Raw genomic sequence first — 20,000 nt, 5'->3', positions numbered from 1 at the left:
TTGTGTTCTATCATATCACAGTGTTTCTACCTTATTGATCATTCATCTGGGCCTGCCAATCAGCCAATATTAAGATGTCTCTAAGACCCCTTCTCCCACAAAAAAAGCAGTTACTGATTACATGGCACCACCCAATAACTGATAAAATCCATTCTCTTTGCTTAGTTGCCCAGCTGCCAATGGACTTCACAGTTGTGTATATTAGCTTGCTAATTAGCCCTTTAATTATTTTTATCTGCATGGGTAATTATTATCTTAAGGTAGTGATGATTATGGCACCTGCTCTTTGACCATTGCTTTTGTTGACAATAAGACCTGTTGTACAGATGTTTTTAGCCAGGCACTATGGAAGTCTTCTAATTCTGTATCATGGTTTCCTTTAATAACAAACAAATCTAAAAGGATTCTATCATATTAGGAATGGATAGTTTGAAACCTCTTTTCTAAAAATGTGCATTACAGAATGCAACAGACCCATTTGAATAACTCACTCTATGGCCTTTGTAAGAAAGTTCACTGGGGCCCATTGTTTGGGATATTATTGACTTAACATTCATTAGGAGACTCATAAAAACTTACTTCCTGCATGTTCGAGGCATGGTGTTTAAGCTGTAAATATGGCAATAGGGGTGTAAATATTGGCTTAGAACTCTTCTTTGAGTCATTGATTTCCTTTATCTTACTGTCTACATGGCCATTCTCTTCTGTTTAGGCTGGCCCTTTCCCAGTCTCCAAATGTGCTTTCTGACTTCCCAGTGGCAGTTTCACTGGGATTCTTCCCAAAAGAGTCAGGGGGCATGGAACTAGGATGATTTTTGTTCTCACTCTGTTCCAGACACTCCGTAGCGGCCGAACATGAAGACGGCACTCCGCTGGGGTGACCTTTGATTCTTGGCACAGGAGAGTGATTTCACTGAGGGAATTCACTCCAGTCGGTGAGTCTCTAGTGTTTGTGGAGATCTCTGTGGAAACAAACATTCAGGGGTTCTTTGTGGAATAGTCCAGAAATAATTGAGTAAGCCAAGAGACCCTTACCCCACCCCTTCCTCCCTGTTACACTTTATTTTAAGGACTCCCTCACTGATGCCCTTGTATAAATAATTGCTGTTTCCCAGCACTTTCCCTTTTCCTGAGAAAAATACAAAAGAAAGTCAACCAAATCAAGACATAAATTCATTTTTACAGCTGAATAAGCTTTGTCTTTGGTTGTTTTAAAAATGAAACAAATGGGAAAATATTTGTTAGAGAATAATAAACACACCCAGGTATTTGCTGCTCTGCTCAGGCCAGGCTAAGACTGAAGTGGCTCCCTAAGACCACCTGTGTTTCTTGGTGCAAGCCCAGCAGAGCTTCAGAATTTGTATAGTTGGTTTCAGTCCAGCGACCTGGCTACATTCTTGGATCTCTTACTCAACATGAGGCACCAAGATCACTGGAAACTTTAACAAAAACATCAACAACTGGAAGAGCCAGTTAGCCTATGGTTTGACCCCCAGCCTTCACACCCTTACATCAATCTATTTCTAATCTTCTGGGAAATTAGTTCAGCCTTCAAGGCAGGAGAAGGGGCAACCTGAGGGTACAGCTGCTCAGTCTCCCATAGGAGATGAAGAATCTACAATCACCCCAAAGCACACATTGAGATGATTGCTTTTTAATCTGCTTTCCACTTGGCCAAGTGGATGCCTCCATCATAACTCTAAAAGCTTCAAAGAAGCAGCAGCACACTCTGTAGCATTCCACAATGGAATCCAGTAAAAGAAACAGAACTCAAAAGCATTTCAGAAGCAATTAATAAATTGCTGCTCAGAAGCAGCTCCTCAAGGAAGCTTGCTCTTCAGCCCAAAAATCAAAAACACATCCTAAAAACAGTAGCTGCGGAAGAAGGAAAAAGATAACAAATCTTATTTCCACTTGTCCTTTGGTAGATTTCAAAATCATTTGGATATTTTCTGAAGTAGCTATTTTGAATGTTTTTAGTCAAGTTCCCAAAGGTCTGCTTAATTTTCCAACCTTTATCTACAGAAGATGGCAAAATGGCCATATCAATTTTAATAGTGTGAAGAGTGAGCTATAGAGTCATCATAACTACTGAGTAAGCCAGTCCTGGTCTCAGAACCCAGTCTTCGGGTACCCATCTGTGTGACCTTGGGCAGGTGATTTAACCCCTGCCAGCTTCAAGGTTCTCACATAAAAATGAAAAGATAGGATAAGATCCTGGTTTTCCACAGTGACTTTCATTAACACACTGGATTAGTAGGTATTATGTGAAGAAAGAGTTTTACTTTTATTTTTGTTTCAGAAATGCTGTTTTAAACAAAATTAAATGACAAGATTCCTTACATCTTTTAATATACTAATTACTATCCAAAATTGGGGAGTTGGAATGTGTAGCAATATCTAAACTTATTTGACCACAGGACCCTTATTCATAGACCATCTTGGGAATAGTATAATCTAAGGTGGCTCCCAGCTGTAAAATTCCATTTTTCAATCCAAACCAGCTAATTGCAAATTGGCATGTATACAAAGGTCATCATCACAGCAATTATTAATCATCATTGAATGATATACTTCACAGGTGGATATGTGGGAACATGGAACAGAGCAGGCATATATAAAATTCTACTCAGTGGGAGGGTTTTCTTTATGTCTACCTATTGTCCTCACCCTCAGGGGGCTGATCTCCCATGCATGCATGCACAGCCTTGGTCATAGAGATAAAGTCCCAGACTCATCAAAATGTAAACTGGAATTACTCATCACTGGTATTACTCATTGCACCCTATTATTCTGCTTGCCTTCCCTGTGGGGCAATACAAAGGTCTTAGTAATCAAAAATCTCTGTTTCTGTACCCAGCATTGTATCTACTACATATATTTTCATTTCTTTTCCAGAAAATAAAATACATTTCATTTTTAAATATTTTAAAACTATAGCCTCAGTTACACCTTATACTTTAACTAGAATAGTTTACTCAACCAAATACTCGTGTATGACTGACCCATGCTCAATATTGAATTTTGTTTCTCTTTATTATGACTATAACTTAGCATCAAAAGTTAGGAAAGCAAAAATGATAACAAGTGTGAAGTTTAGTAAAAATGAATCATCTTTCTAGTGACAATTTGATTAGTGTGTTTTCCTATCTCAATTGTCTTCTTTTCCCAAAACTGTAGAAGGTATAAAAATGATCTGTGATTACTTCATGCATATGATCAATATAAAGTTAATTAAAATCTTAAGCAAATTAATATGGTAATTATGTATTTAAACACATAATTATAAATAAAAATAAATCATAAGTACTTTTGCTTGTCAACAATTACTCATGTACTTCACCTTAGTGATTAAACCCTTGTGTGGTTGTTCCAAAACTTAACACATGGTGGCCCTGAAAATGCTCCTCTCAAACTTCTTATTGCATAGAGTATAACTGACTGATGGCTTCAGCTGCTGCTGTCTGAACTCATCACTGAATCTGAGCAAAGTCACATTTCCTATAAGCAAGCATTCCTAAGAGATGCAGGACTTCTCTGACAGGCAACTTTGGCTTGGAGATTCTTTACCGATCTTGCCAAACTGCTCAACTGCGCCACTCTAAGACTCTTCACCCAGACTTCCTTCCTTCCCTCTCTCTTTCACAAAGGTGAGACATGCATTGTAGTACGATGCTCTCCCTCCCTATTTTCCCTCACTGGAATTTACCCTAATAAATCTCTTGTATTGCTAATTTTATCTTGGCTTCTGTTTTTTGGAGGACCTGAGCTAACAAAAACGGATTCCCTATTTTTGGACAATTAGGTCAATTCAAGTCTTTTGCATTTGTTTATTTTTAGTAAATAGCACGGCAATGAAATTTTTTGAGAGATCTGATACATGGTCATTATTAATTAATTTCATAGTATTTCTTCTTAGATATGTAATTACTGGTGACACAGAAAATACATTTTTTAGGGCTTTGATACACATTGAAAAATTGGCCTCCAGAAGTTATTCCGACTTACATAAGCAAAACAAATTACTTTTGTCCTTTGGATTGTTTATACTTTTTCTTAGAGACTTGTAAGAGAGTTTCACATACTAAAGGCAATAATCTTAATGAAATAATTTTAACTGTCAGCAATTATTGACATAAACAATCTTAAGTCAAATAACTGTATTAAGTGAATTCTTCCTATTGTAATAAAACTTAACCTCCACCCCCACCTCACATTCATGGATACACACATAAACTCACAATATCTGGAAAATATTGAACATAGTATTATTAATTGAGCAAGGCAAAATAGAAAAATGTGTCTCCTGGAAGCATTCTTATAGAGCCAATAATTTTAAGGAGCAGCTCAGTCTCATATTGCTGGTAAATCATCTTGGTGAGCAGCTAACAGAATCTGGCCAGAGATAGCAGAGGAATTTTGTGTGGGTATGTGCATTAGTTTACTTTCCAAAATAATCCCATCTGGATGCATGAGAAATGTTCTATCTGTTTCAGCTCATTAGGAGACAAGATTCGAGCAAACACGCTCATTGATTTAACATGCTGGATCTGTGAGAAATGAGTCATCCATTGCAATTTGCTACAAAGTTTGGAAATGGAAGATGACCCACACACATTTTTTGAGTTGCCAATTAATTTACAGCTTAGAAAACCATAATGTGTTATTGGCTGTCTCTAAATCAGGCACCCAAAGCAATTAGAAACTTGGGGAGTGGGAGGGAATGAATGGTTTCAAGATCAATTCAAACTTAATTGATTCTTTTACCATTGGGGTCAAAGAGACAACATCACTAATTTTACAAAAGATGATCCTGTACAAAGGTATCTTATGGAACCCTTAGTTTTCTGTACTCTGAGTCTCAAGTCAAAAATAGGCTTCAAAAATGTACTTTAAGTAAATAGCTTAGAAGTTGCATTATTTCCACATGCAAACAATGTTTATTTCTTTTTCATTTCTATAGACAACTACTGGCCAACTACTGTATTCCCAAGTGAGTAACAAAAATCCTACTAAGCCCACAATGGACTGTACCGGAGCTGTGAGGAGTTACAATGAAGGCATGACTCCCACCCTTAGGGTCTCCCTGGCTAGTAGAAAACAGAAATGAAAATGCCTAAAAACCATTTAGGTCCATTTAAAAGCTCCAAAGTATCAACTTACTTTTAAGGGGCACTAATAGAGAGAGGGAGCTTAGTATTTGCATTACTGCCTTGAGCAAAACAAAGGAAATGAAGCCCTGAGCCTATTAGAAGGACCAATGAAAGATGCAGCCCTTCAGAATGTTACATATTCATTTTCCCTGAAAATGCTTGCTATTTTAACTTTCAGTGTATCTCTTGAAGCAATAATCCATGATGATTAGTGTGCTAATATCTTTACAACAAATCTCTCCATTTTGACTCTGATATCTAGACCATTAACAATAGGGCAGATTGTGGTTGTGTATATATGTGTGTGTTATCTCTTTAATTGTATGGTGTATACTCCTACTAGGCTTCCTTTCAGTGTTGGTATAATGACACTAATGACTTTATTTAATTTTGAGATATTTTACTCTGTTCATATGTCAAAATGAGACTTCTGCATATCAAGTGTATGCATCAGTTATGCGAGACATGAGAAAATGGCCATGAAGCTTTGCTAAAAAGCTGTAAAATATGTTGCATAGCATGATTCAGTGCTATACTTTTTTTTTCCAACTAAGTTTTTTTTTTATTAAGGTATCATTGATACACCATTTGCAACAACATGGATGGAGTTAGAGGGTATTATGCTCAGTGAAATAAGTCAGGCAGAGAAAGACAAATACCAAATGATTTCCCTCATTTGTGGAGTATAACAACAAAGCAAAACTGAAGGAACAAAATAGCAGCAGATTCACAGACTCCAAGAAGGGACTAGTGGGTACCAAGGGGGAGGGATGGGGGAGGGCGGGTGAGGAGGGAGGGAGAGGGGGGTTGTGGGGTACCATGATTAGTGCACATGGTGTGTGTGGGGTCACCGGGAAGACAATGTAGCTCAAAGAAGACAAATCAGGACTCTGGCATCTTACCACACTGATGGACAGTGACTGCAGTGGGGCATGGGGGGGACTCGATAATAAGGGTGCATGTAATAACCACGTTGTTTTTTTGCGAAACCTTCTTAAGAGTGCATATCAATGATACCTTATTAGAAAAAACTAACGACTTTATTTTAAATCAATTATATGAAATAAACTTGTAAGCAGAACCACTTGAAACAGCATGAAGAATGTGAAAACATTTATTTCTATATAATTGACAAACCACTAATATTGAGATCTTTTAGGACCAAGTGATTGAAAATAATGTGTCCTCCATTTAAATTATGATGACAGAAATGTATCTGTTTCTATCAATGCCAAGGAAGCTGATAAAGAGGAGACAAATGTAGGGCCCCAACTGCCCATATGCCGATTTAAATTGCCTCTCAGGTTTGGGTTGGAGGAATTATTGTTCACTTTCTGTCCTAAACTGTTAAACTGATAGTTTTGGTGTTCAAAGTTAAAGATTGTCATATCTATTCCAAACCAGTAGACTGCAAGGGAAGGAAGAGTTCCTGCATATATGGCTGAATAATGGCACTCCAAAGAGGTCCATGTCCTAATCTCTGGAACCTGTGACTATGTTATATGACATGGCAAAAGGAAATCAAATATGCAGATGGAGTTAAGGTTGCTAATCGGCGGATTTTAAAATAAGGAGATTATCCCGGATTAAATGGGTGGGCCCAATGTAATCACAAGGGTCCTTAAATGGGGAACAGGGGAACAAAAGAGCCAAATCCAGGGAGATGGGCATCATGAGAAAGATTCAACTGGCCATTGCTGGCTTTGAAAATGGAAGGGTCCCATGAGCCAAAGAATGCAAGCAGGTTTCAGAAGCTGAAAAAGGCAAAGAGTGTATTCTCCCCTAGGGCTTTCAGAAAGGAATGCAGCCATGCCTGCACCTTGACTTCTACCCACTGAAAGCCATGTCAAACATCTGCCCTCCAGAACTGTGAGATAAGTTTGTGTTGTTTTAAGCCATGAAGTTTGTGTTAATTGGTTACAGCTGCAATAGGAAGATAATACACTGTGTAACTGGTCATTCCTTTGGCATTTTCAAAGGCAAAGGGGTGTGTGTGTGTATGAACTTGCAGTGTTATTAAATCTGAGTTTTTAATCATGATTGTAGGTTAAATGCTCTAAATTCAGATAGGTTCTAATGGATAGTTCTTTTCAGGGGAGTATAATCAAGGAATAATATAAAACTACCTGGAAAATCTCAGATCTTAAAAAGTCACTCACTTCTATTAACTTTGAGAAATGCTATATGGCTAGAGACTCATCGCTGGGAAAAATAAAGTCTGATGCCTCCAGCCTAAGTGTTTTAGGCAGGGAGCTGCTGGAGGATGCCCTCCATGTAAAGAACAATGGAGGCCTAGTGTCCAGGAAGGAAGGGACCCGACACAAGAATGACAGAAGGGGATCCTTAGGATTTATAATGCAGAGAGAGACCAAAATGAGTGGAGCACCAGAAATGCAGGAGGCCGGTCTGTCTTGGGAGGTCAATCATACCCAAGAAAGACATCTTCTAAAAATGAAACTGATAGAATAAGCTGATGCACTAAAGGCACAAGTTTGGGCTTGAATTAATGACAATTATTAATTCATTGGGAACCCAAAAAGTAGTGCAGAAAAGGAACAGTAGTTACATTACACTACAGAATTCAATCTTGTAAGATTGTATATCAGTGATACTTCAACAACAAAAAAAGATAATCTCCCTAAAGCAGTAAAGGAAGCCATCATAGGAACACTGAAAAACAACTGAAAATAATATTAATGAGAATTTTGAAAAATGAACAATCCTGGCAGCAAAAACATAGATTAACTGTTATGTCAGTTCTATTTCCGTGATGTTATACTATAGATTTCATGTGGTTCCTAATTAACTCAGGGCTATATGAGATTCTCATAGTCACTGAACTTCATAAGGGCAAGTGATAGAATATATGTTTCAAAATCTTAAGTGAAATTAACCAACGATAGTGATGCTTATCTCTGGGGATATTAGATATTAACATTGCTTATTCATGTTAAGTGCCAAATGCTTTTCAAATCTTAGAGTTGTACTTAAATTAACACTATCCATTAATTCTATCCTTAACACTAATTTCTACAGGTTAATTATATATCTTAGCTTGTTTCCTTGTTATCAGTTCTACTTGTCTTTAATTAGCTCTTCTTTTGTTTGAAAAAGGCCTGATTATTCTCATTAGATTCGTTGCCTTCTTTAATTAGTTTAGCTGACTACTAAATCTACTACATTATCAATTCCATGATCTCCCCTGGGCCTAATACCATATTTGAAGCTGCATTCCTCAAGCAGGATTAGGATACACTTTCACCAATAATGTGGTAGGAAATTGTGGCATTTCCATTCCCTTTCCATTAATCTGCCTTTCTTACTGAAGAAATCCTCTTCCTCTTCCATCACCCCTTACACCAGATCAATCATCACCACCTCTGCCATCATTTGTCCTCTACAAATGTACTTTCTGGCATTTTGATCACTACAAGTATATACTGAGTCCTCATAAAGCAATTTTGCCAGACATGGACGCTGGTTTCCAGAAGGAGTTTAAATCCTCTCTAACTTCATTCCTCACTTCTTTGCTTCAAATTTCTTCCATTCAAACTGGCCTACTTGCTGTTTCCTTCTGTAACCTGACCCCACCTCCTGATATTTGTATGAATCTTTCTACGTAAGTTTCTTTCCCTTCCCCACTCATAAAGGTCCAGGAAAAATGTCACATTCCCCATGAAACCCTCTCTGTTCTCTTCTCTGTCATTTCTGTCTCTTGTGAAGTTCCTCATCTGTACATCCTTCAAGTTAGTTATCAGTCTGTTTTTTATTCTAACATTTTATGTCTTCCACATAATAACCTTAATAAATGTTTGTTGATGGATTAGATGAATAAGTGAATTTATAGTGTTCATCTAGGTTTGGCTTGCAAGAGTTACATTTCTTTCTCCTCCACAGGAAAGACAACAGAGATGCCAATATGCATTTTTAGATCCTCCTGGCTCCTTTTAGAGCAAATCCCACAAAACAGACACTCAGTGCATGTCTATTAATTTGAAATGAAGATAATTTGAAATATTTTGACAGAGACTAAGTGAATGATTCCTGTGAAAAAGGTGAAGAGTGAGAATATTACTTTAGCAAGATCTGTTAAAGAATATGCGAATATCTTCTAAGACATAACTGACCAACTGCCCTGACCTTTCCACCTCAATTTGTTATTTGAACCGAATTTAAAAAAAAATGTGTCCACATAGATTTGAAAGAGAGATGATGAGCCTTTGTTCTGAGAATATGAAGAGGTCATATTTCTTTACTTCCCATTTTCCTGACCCTGTAAACTGGTCTGAGAGATGTGGCAACAGACAGCTTTCTACACCATTGTTCTTTTGTGTTCTCTTTGCCTTCCCAGCATCTGTAAGCCTGTGCAGGGTAATGGGGCAGAGCTGTCTGCCCTGGTAGGCACCCGGCAGTCAGTTCCCAGTGGTCCCAGTAGTCTCTACAATTATGGAGTGGGAAGAAGTAAGGGCATAATGTCATGGCAAGAACTTGATTTGAAGAATCAGATTATCTCAATTTGAATCCTGAATCTAGTACTTGCTAAAAGTCACTCCATTTCTTGGAGTCTCAACTTCCTCATCTGAAAAAAATATGGGGATGATATCTTTTATGCTGCAAGATCATTAAAAGATTTGAGGATAAGTGATAGATACACAGACATTTACACAGACATTCTCTAGAACAACACCAAGCATTCCAGATAAAAAAAAAAGACATAGTGTTTTCAACTTTGTCAGGAATTTTAATTGGACTGGATCCCATACTTACCAAATTTAGAACCTAAAGTAACTTTGGATCTTAACTCCTGAGACTAGTATAGATACATCAAAATCTGAGACTACCCAGACATTGTGTTAACTTTAAATCAGATCAGGGTAGTAAATATTTACAGCAAATACAAGCAATAGAAAGCTCCATTGTGTCTTAGAAGTGCTGAGTGACTCGTGTTGCTGCATGTTCAGACAAGGCGAGAGTTGAGGGGAAAAAATCACTTTTTTCCCACTCAGCAAAGCTTTGGGAAAGTGGTGAAAATAGGGAAGGAAGAAGCCTCGTTCAGTTGAGAATAGGTGGTATTCCCAGGAATAAGAATTAAAAGAGAATAAGGAGTCGATTAACTCATTTAAAAAGAGAACTCTCTGGGTCTGTATAACAGAAAGAAACACTTGGGCTTCTTTTCCTGTTGTGTGCTTGCACAATCTCTCTGAGACTCATTCCATCATTTACTCACTCATTCATTTGTTCATCTATTCCATCATTTAACAGGTATTTAGTAGGAACTATGTGCTAGGCGATAAGTGCTGAGAACACAATAAAGAACACTATGAACCTCACAGAGTGGAGAGGTAAACAGTCTCTTGAGAGTCTAATTATAAAAGAATAGGTATATATATATAAGAAAACCCTCAGTTGTGGCTCCATATAATTAAGGATTTGACTAGATAGTTATGTGTGTCTCCCATCTCCAAAACCCTGATTGTGAGTGATAAAACTCACTTCATCCATTTTCAGTTCTCAGTTTGGCATAGGTCATCAAACATCAAACATCGTCCATTTCCAACATTCAGCACCTCTGACATCCCTAAAGAGCTGGCTATTACCCAGCATGCACTTGTATGTACACTTGTCCACACAAGTAAACCGAGCTAATCACACACACACACACATGCCTGGGGTGGCACAAAGCACTCAGGAAAATATGCACATAAGTAAATTATCTAGATAAATATCATGGGATTCAGATCATACATTAGGGTCAATATGCAAATAATTCCATCAAGTATTTGCCCTTTTTTAATGAGATAACAATAGTAAGATATTATATTTTAGGGACTAAATTTTTTATCATTTATGTCCAATTGTTAATTTTCCTCTAAATCTGTAAAATAAATTTTCATATGTTTTAGATGTGGAAACGAGTTGTTATGATCTTTTTTTAATCTTAAGTAACTCAGAACTGTTTAAACACTAAAACTACAAGTATCTCCCCCTTCTCATGTTTTGAATCATCATCTCAGATGTATTAGTCACATTCCTTAGGGCAGAACTTTATTTTACGAATTTCTGAAAATTTCTCCTCATATAAAGATATGTGGAGTTCTGCAAAAGCATTAGAACAGGATCAGTCTGTTCTTAACATGACAAATCGTTCGGTTTCTATGTGAACATTGCCCTGCTTCATTCAGAGTCAGATAACATGAGAATTGAGATGACTCACAGTTTCCCGACACTGGTGGAACTAGTTTGCTTCTCCAGCCCCTTAAATACCATAAGAGGTGAACTTGATTCTTCCCAAGTACAAACAGCTTTTAGAAGATCACAATCTAGATAAGTGATATACCATTAATAATATACAACCTCAGTATCAGTGTAGCAATAGAATTAAATCAGTGAAAATCAGAAAAGGAACTGAGAAAGCATTTGTTAACTCCCATGTTGTCCCCAGACAAGTGAATATTTAAACTTTCTTACACAGATGTTTATACATCAGAGCAGCTTGGGAATGTTAATTTTGATTAACATTAACATCTTGATATTGCAAAAGAACATGTAGAGACATATTTCAAATCACAAAAGAAGTCAGGTAGATGCAGCAGTAGCCTGCCGATGCTCAGATGTATGGTGAAGCCCAAGAAGCCAGGCCGCATTTTTCTACTTGGTTGAAATATTGCCATTTTCCTCAGTGTTCTCACATTCTTAAACTGCTCTATGCATTTTTCTTTTTTAAAAAGACCGTGGGTGTCAGAACCATGGTCCAACATATCTCAATGTTTGCATAGTTAAAAGTAGAATGAGCACATAGAGTGGTAGAAAGAAAAGAGAATTTAAATAGAATTACATTAGGACCCTGCTATGTAAGTTACTGAATTTTCCTCAACCCAAATTTCTTCATCTGTTAAAAAAAAAAAAGGATAATGGCATTTATTCTCAGGGATTTGTAACAATTAGACAAGATAATAGATTTAAAATGCTACTCCATAGATGTTAGTTATCATCGTCTTCCCTTCTTGAAACTGATTGAATAAGGATATAATTAACATTTTTCAAAAGAAATCTAAAGAGTAAGTAATTTTCCAAGGAAAAATAATCACCAAAGGACTAATGAAAGCTCTAGATCAAAGACCTGTTAACATAGTGTTTACCAAACTAAATTCACCAAGCTGAGCTTGGAATTGCCCAAGAGCAAACACCCCCAACACTGCCCTTGGGAGAAATATCCCAGATTCGGTTGCCAGTCACAACCCTTGGTAGCTGCTGTTGAGTTGTGGTGGCAGGATTAACTTTCTCAGCACTCCACCTCTAGTCCATGCCATCCTCCCCAACCTCCTAGGCTTAGGCAGTGTGGTGGCAGAAGCCAGAGTTTAGTAAAAATAGCACTAGTATCACCTCCTTCACATCCTTTCTGAAAAGGAGTGTGTAAATGTAGAAATAAATAAAATCACAACCACAGAGTATTATGAAAAGTAGGAAGAGTGTGGACTTTGGAGTCAGATAGATGTGCTCTCTGCCACTTCCTAGCTGTGTGCTCTCCAGTAATTTTCTTAAGCTTCCAGAGCCTCAATTTTCTCACTGTTCTAAGAAGCAATAATAGCTCCTAAAGAGGATACTCTGGGAATGAAAAGAAAAGATATATGTAAAACGACTTGGCCAGATTCCCAGAACCTGGGCTGCCCTACAGATATAATAAGTATTCTTCCAATGTGCACAAAGACACTAACCTCAAAATAAGATTTGTTCTATTGGAAGAGGTGGAGAGAGAAGAAAAAAGTTGCACACAGCAAAATAATTGAAGTACTAGTAGTAGCAGTAAGAAGTTAAAGGATGGGCAAGTTAACCCACCAGCCTAATAATACAGGCAATACCTCAGAGACACTGAAGTTCAGTTCCAGACCACCACAATAAAGGGAATATTGCAATGAAGTCAGTCAAATGAATTTTTTTGGTTTCCCATAGTATATAAAAGTTACGTTGCACTAAATTTTTTTGGTTTCCCAAAGCATATAAAAGACTGTTTTACTGCAGTCTACTAAATGTGCAATAACATTATGTCTAAAAAATGTACAAACATTAACTTAAAAACACTTTATTGCTAAAAAATGCTAAGCATCATCTGAGCTTTCAGCGAGCCATAATCTTTTTGCTGGTGAAGGTTCGTGCCTCAATGGTGATGCCTGCTAACTGATCAGGCTGCTGAAGTTGGGGTGGCTGTGGCAATTTCTTAAAAATAAGAGAACAATAAAGTTTGCCACATCTGTTGACTCTTCCTTTCATGAACGATTTCTTTCTAGCATGTGATGCTGTTTGATAGCATTCTACCCACAATAGAACATCTTTCAAAATTGGAGGCAATCCCCTCAAACCCTGCTGCTGTTTTATCTACCAGGTTTATGTTATATTCTAAATCACTTGTCATTTCAACAATCTTCACAGCATCTTTACCATAGAACCCATTTCAAGAAGCCACTTTCTCTGCTCATCCATAAGAAGCAACTCGTCATTCCTTCAAGTTGTATCATGAGATTGCAGCAATTCAGGCTCATCTTCATGCCCCACTTCTAATTCTCCTTTTGCTATTTCTACTACATCTGCAGTTACTTCCTGCACTGAAGTCTTAAACCCCTCAAAGTAATCCATGAGGGTTGGAATCAACTTCTTCCAAACTCCTGTGTATGTTGGTACTTTTACCTCTTCCCATGAATTATGAATGTTCTTAATGACATCTAGAATGGAGAATCCTTTCCAGAAGGTTTTCAATTTATTTTGCCCAGATCCATCAGTGGAATCACTGTCTGTGGCAGCTACAGCCTTACAAAATGTATTTCTTCAGTAAGCTCTTGGGTGATGAAGTACATTGTCAATGTGCAGTTATAATTTGGAAGAAATCTTTATTTTTGGGCAGCAGGTCTCAACAGTGGGCTTAAAATATTCAACAAATCATGTTGTAAGCAGATATGCTGTCATCCAGGCTTTGTTGTTCCATTTATAGAGCACAGAGTAGATATAGCATAATTCTTATGGGCCATAAGATTTTGAGAATGGTCTATGAGTACTGGCTTCAACTTAAAATCACCAGCTATAACTAGGTATTACCCCATAACAAGAGAATTGGCCTGTCCACTGAAGCTTTGAAGCCAGGTATTGACTTCTCCCTGGCTATGAAAGTCCTAGATGACATCATCTTCCAATAGTAGGCTGTTCTATCTACATTGAGAATCCGTTGTTGAGTGTAGCCACCTTAATTACTGGTCTAAGCTAGAGCTTCTGGATAACTTGCTGCAGCTTGTACATCAGCACTTGCTGCTTCACCGTGCACGTCTATTGTGGAGACAGCTTCTTTCCTTAAAACCTAATGAACCAACCTCTGCTATCTTCAAACCTTTCTTCTGCAGCTTCCTCACCAATCTCATCCTTCACAGAATTGAAGAGAGTTAGAGCCTTGCTCTGGGTTAGGTTTTGGCTTAAGGGAATGTTACAGTTGGCTGGATCCTTTATCCAGACCACTAAAACCTTCTCCACATCAGCAATAAGGTTGTTCCAGTTTCTTATCATTCATATTCACTGGGAAAGCATTTTTAATCTCCTTCAAGAACTTTTCCTTTGCATTCACAACTTGGTTAACTGGCACAAGAGGCCTATTTTCAGCCCGTCTTAGCTTTTGATATGCCTTCCTCACTAAACTTAATCATTCCTATATTTTAATTTAAAATGAGGAACTGTAATTCTTCATTTCTGTTGAATATTTAGAGACCATTGTAGTGTTGTTAACTGACCTAATTTCAATATTGTTGTCTCTCAGAGAATAGGGAGGCCTGAGGAGGGAGAGAGGGGAACACCCAGTGGGTGCAGCAGTCAGAACACACACATTTATTAATGAAATTTGCCACCTTACATGGTTGCAGTTCATGAAACCCAAAAACAATTACAGTAATGACATCAATGACTGCTGATCACAGATTACCATAACAAACATAATAATAATGAAAAATTCAAAATTTTGTGAAAATTACCAAAATGTGATACAGAGACATGAAATGAGGAAAGTTTTTAGAAAAATGGCACTGATAAGAAATGTTTGATGCAAGGTAATTTTCAACTTGTAAGAAGTGCATTATCTACAAAGCACTATATAGCGAAGCACAATAAAATGAGGTATGCCTGTATAATATTTTTCAATGATGCTACGAAAAAGAGAAAATAAGAGCTAATGAAAGGAAAAGAACTTCACCCTTTATCAAGTTGATTTGGACTTTATAGTGCTCAATGCAAGACAAAATATAGAAAAGACTGGAAGATCATGTAATATTAGCCCTTTAATACCACCAATTACCAAGTTAAAAATAAAAAGAATAACATTTATAGTGGGCTTTTTTTGATAGTAAGAGTAGGAAAAAAACTTTTTTAAAAATGTAAGTATAGAAGTGTATAAACAAGGAAATAAAAAGCATCAGACTTATCTAGATATATCACCCATTTGTCAATTTGTTAATTTATTTAACAAATAAGCCAGGCACTGTTCTAAGTAATAGAGCTCCAATAGTGAGCAAAAAGAAAAAGTTGCCATTTCTCAGGGAGTTTACATTCTACGGGGAAGAAAGAGTGAACAAGGAAAGTATAAGTGAGTCATTGGTGGTAAGTGCTATTTTCAAGGCTATCTAAAGGAGTAAAGAGATTGGGGTAAGGCTTGGGGGTCTTTTAACATGACTAGTCACATGGAAAGATGGCTCATAAGCAAAGCCCTAGAGGAAGCAATGGCACTAGCCACACAGATCCATGCAGGAGGTATAAAAGGAGGTGGGAAAGCCTGGTGGGAAGGAAGGGTGTCTGGAGGGTATTAGGAACACAAGGGGCTATCATGGCCAAAATGAAAAGTTTGAGAAGAGTGGTACAGAATAAGTTCCAAAAGAGCACAGAAATGCCAATCAGGAAGGCCTCTGGCAGGCTGACACACAGATCTAGCTTTTACTTGGTGGCTTTAAGCAATGGAGTAACATGACTGGACAAATTTTAAGGCTCACTCTGGCTACTGTACTGAAAAAAAAGCACAATGGGCAGACAGGCTGATACAAGAACCCCAGTTAAAAGATCTCCATACTGATGTAGCCAGTGGTGAAAGAGGCTCCCACCAGAAAAGCAGCAGCTGGAGATGGTGGTAAATGGTTAGATTGAGGATCGCTTGAAAGGAGAGGTGAATGCGTTTACTGTTGGATCAGCTGTGGGTATGAGAGAGTGTTCAGAACCAATCCACCTGAAGAACTGTAAGGATGGAATTTCCTTCTATTGAGATGAGGAAAATTAGAAGAGAGACTTAACTATTGGTGGCTGGGAATAAAACTATCTGGATATAGACAGGTCAGGTTTGAGATGCCTATTGGTTATCCCTGTGGAAATATCTAAAAGACATTACTAATACATGTATATAAAACATGTTAGTAACAAAATGAGATCATATACTTTATTCAGTTTTGTAACATCATAGAAGTATTTTTACTAACCTTAAGTGTTCTTTGAGAACACTGCAGTTGATCCTTGAACAACACAAGTTTGAACTGCACAGGTCCACATCTATGCAGATTTTTTTTCAATAAATATATTGGAAAATATTTTGGAGATTTAAGACAATTTGAAAATTTCTTTTCTTTTTCTTACAGTATAATAGAATATGTAATACATATATAAAATATGTTTTAATCAACTGTTTGTTATTGGTGAGCCTTCCAGTCAACAGCAGGCTATTAGTAGTCAAGTTTTTGGGGAGTCAAAAATTATGCATGGGTTTTTGACTGCATGGGGGTCAGCAGCCCTAGCCCGTGTTGTTCAAGGATCAATGGTATTTTAAAACTTCACAATATTCCATTGGTATATATTACCATTCATCTATTTTCACACATTAGCTTCACATTTATCATTATATATAATACTTTAATAACAATCTTTGACAGCCTCACTGACTACCTTTTTAAGGGACATATCCAATTATAGGGTCAAAGAGTACAAAAACTTCTAAAATCCCTCAGACATATTAAGGTGCCTTCCTAAAAGGTGACACCAATTTTCAGTTTCAGTTTCACTCTTAGGTCTGCCTGTTTGACTATACTTTTGCCTAAAGAGAATATTATAGTTTTCAGTAGCCTTTTCCAATCCTATAGTAAAAAATTATCTACTGGTGTTTAATTTGTATTTATCTAATTGTTTATAAATTTGAACATTTCTTCATAAGTTTATGTGCCTTTTGAATTTTTCCTTTGGTAAATTGTACACTCACATCCTTTAAATTGATTTTTGAAGTCAACATTTAACACTGAACAAATGATGACTGTAATGTAATAGTAGCTAACATGAATTGTGTTAGGCAGTACACTGAGCAATTGACATGTATTAATCTCCACAACCTTAGTATTAATACTCAGTTTACAGATGAGGAAATTTAGGATTACAAAGATGAGATGACCTGCTTAAAGTTACACAGCTAGTCAGTTCTTGAACTGGGAATTTGAACCTACCTTTGACTCCAAGCCGATCAAAAGTAATATTTAGTAATTTGAGAAGATAACAAGTTCAGAGGCCATAGAAAAGTTTGAAATGTAAGATCTGAATTTACTCAAGTGAGAATATACTAGGAAAAATAAGTCCAGTATGGAAATGTTATTTTAGCAATTCACTTTACCCTTCTTAATTGAATATCTGTTAGGGGCAAAGGCTCAAGATGCTGGGAAGACACAAAGAGTGCTTGATGAGCTCATTTCTAGAATATGAACATACATTGTCACCGCAAATATGACTGACTTGTTTTCAGATAAAATGTTCTGCTGATGTTCAATTTACATGAATTATATGTAAGTTTTAATTACTTGATTTTATGAAGAAATGTTGGAAAGAAAGTATGAGGTGCCTAAAAAGATGCTTTCAAAGGATAATTTCTTTTCCTCACAATGGACACCCTCAAGAAATAAATGGTACTTAGACTATTTTTTTCCCTAATGTCATAAAATATCTGTAGAAAAGATAGTGAGGACCCCTTCCTCCTTTCCTGTCATCAGTTTCTGACCTTTTTGTTTGTACTTTCCTTAGCAGATTTCTATTTCCCCAAACGTGTAGTGAGCCATGACCTGCCCAAGGCAACTTCAGCTTCATTAAGATGACTCTTACATTTCAAGATCAAAGTTTCACTCTAAATAACTAGATGGTTGTGCCTGTGGCCATGAATCCAGGACAGCTCCGCAATAAGACAGGACAGACAGAAGAATTAGGTGAGAATCTCTGAAGGCTGTACACAGTCTTTACCAAAGCCCCAGGAAGATCCCATTTTCTTCAGGCCATGGCCAATGAGAGGCAACCAAGTTATCTCCTGGTTACCTCAGAGTGAAGACGAACCAGAAAACGACAGTCCCTACAAACTTACATTGCCTATAAAATTAACAAATAGATTGTCATCTGATTCCTGTGTTGACCATCAATATCTTGAGTCGTCACAGGTACAGCCCTTGAAAAGCTGAAAGTGACAAGGAGACACCTGAAGTCTCGCAGAAACCTGGATATAGCCCTAAAGGCCAGTCAGGGGTGCCCTTGAGAGATCCTGCTCTGTGCTTAAGAAGAAAACAGACTCGAATGATGTCCTATGCTTCATGGATTGCTGGACTCATGTCTCTTCCAATCTTCAAAAGGATATGTGTTTTTAAAAGGCAACTGGATCTCAATAAAGCTGTTAAGAAAAAAAAAACTGGGAACTCTTCCATTCAATCATAAGTTTATGGGAATTAATATAATAATTATTATTATAATAAAAAGTTACCATTTGATAAATCTTACTGTGTGAAGGCATCATGCTAAAGATGCCACAGAAGATTGCTAACTTCTTTAATACTCATGAGTAACTCTTTGATGTAGTATTATATCCATTTTATAGTGTAGATACCAAGTAGTGTGCCCAAAGTGACATAGCTAGTAAATGGCAGAGCCAAGATGTGTACCCAGATCTGTCTTGTGGCAAAGAGCAAGAGTTTAATCATTACCCCGAATTTGGCAAGAATTGTTTTGTTACATTGTATATTATAGGTTAGCTATAATATATGCTATAAGATACTTTGATGTATATACACACACACATACACATGCATACATATATATATATACACACACACACACATCTGTTTTCTCACTCCCATCCTGCCTTACTTTTTCAGCTGCATTTTCTTCTTGCCTCAGTTTTCTTATTTATTAATTTGTTTGCTTCTATTTATTAGTCCTTTCTAGATCCTAAAGAGAGCATAAAGAGATGAAATAAACAAGTTACCTCACTTATATATATTGATTTAAAATCTAAAGATTTAACAAACTCAGAAAAGTAAACAAGAATAAATATTCTCACTGCCAGGTGAATAACTAGATCTGAAGCAAAATGCCATGAGTACTTAAAACCATATTCTACATTTTAACGTTGGGTAAAGATAGTAAGTAGAACATATCACATGCCTAAAATGGTATGACCATTAACTGTTATTACCACAATAAAATCGATTCCTCCATTTTGAAATTCCAAAGCCATTGCATAGAGCATTTTCTCTGAAAGCTCTTTGGTCACCACAGTGATTAAGACCTTTACCATACATCTTATTCACAAGCACCCCTGAGAGCACAGTGCCCACTCACAGTGATGAGTTAGTGGGTCAGCCTGAATCATAAGAAAGAATGCACCTGACTGAATCACCAATTCCACTTCCTGTAGCACCTGGTTTTCCTTGGAGCACTGCCATTCACAAACTGCCTCAGCCAAGGCCTATTTAGCTTATGAAATCTGATAAGGTCACAGCCAGAGGCAGTGTGGTAGTGAGATTCACTAGAGTGCTCGTGCAA

The 20,000-nt window shown here is 37.1% G+C and overlaps 1 long non-coding RNA gene across 1 annotated transcript in view; it reads right to left on the bottom strand.

Annotated features, from left to right (window-relative positions):
• The window catches only part of LOC130681389 (uncharacterized), a 140,226-nt gene that overhangs the window by 76,817 nt on the left and 43,409 nt on the right, over positions 1–20,000 (bottom strand). Inside the window, exon 3 of the long non-coding RNA XR_008994513.1 lies at positions 826–962. This is a non-coding gene — a long non-coding RNA (uncharacterized LOC130681389). The remainder of the gene's footprint in view (positions 1–825; positions 963–20,000) is intronic.

The sequence above is a fragment of the Manis pentadactyla genome, chromosome 17, assembly GCF_030020395.1.
Source record: "Manis pentadactyla isolate mManPen7 chromosome 17, mManPen7.hap1, whole genome shotgun sequence".
Lineage (NCBI taxonomy): Eukaryota > Metazoa > Chordata > Mammalia > Pholidota > Manidae > Manis > Manis pentadactyla.
Note: the sequence above shows the minus strand (reverse complement) of the source record. Positions and strands in the feature narration are given on the sequence as shown.